The sequence below is a fragment of the Triticum aestivum genome, chromosome 7D (genome assembly GCF_018294505.1).
Source record: "Triticum aestivum cultivar Chinese Spring chromosome 7D, IWGSC CS RefSeq v2.1, whole genome shotgun sequence".
Lineage (NCBI taxonomy): Eukaryota > Viridiplantae > Streptophyta > Magnoliopsida > Poales > Poaceae > Triticum > Triticum aestivum.
The window spans coordinates 640,912,096-640,912,683 of NC_057814.1; positions in this window are offsets into that span (position 1 = coordinate 640,912,096).

The window sequence follows — 588 nt, forward strand, 5'->3', positions numbered from 1 at the left end:
GCATAGAACCAAGTTCTGCACCTGGGGGCCCAGCTCCTAGTAACCAGAGTGACCCCTGCATCCTCCATCTCTTGCCCAGACTTATCCCACTTAGGCATTGCCACCGCGTAGCCACCTGGACCCAGCCTATGGAACTGCGTCTTTTTTGCGGCATTGGCCTTGTTTTTTCTCGACCGTTCCTTAGATAATTCTGATTCCTTGAATTTCATGAAAGCGGTCCAGTGTTCTCTTTGCTTCTCCAGTGTTCCCTTGAACTCTGGAGTGTTCCTTTCTGCAGCGAGGTAGTTGGCCCATACAGTTTTCTTGTGGGTGTTGAATGCAATTGCCATCTTCTTAAGAGCAGCGTCCTTGACTTTTTGCACATCTGTATCGGTTAAATAATCTGGTAGGGTGAAATGTTCCATCAGAGATTCCCAAAGCTTTTGTTTTGCTCTGTCGTCGACCCAAGTAACATCTGGGCGTATAGTTTTTGGCTCTTCCCATTCTTGAATGGAGATAGGGAGTTGGTCCTTCACAAGAACTCCGCACTGACGAACGAACTTGTTCGCAATGTTCTTAGGCGTGAGGGGTTCGCCACTAGCTTTGATG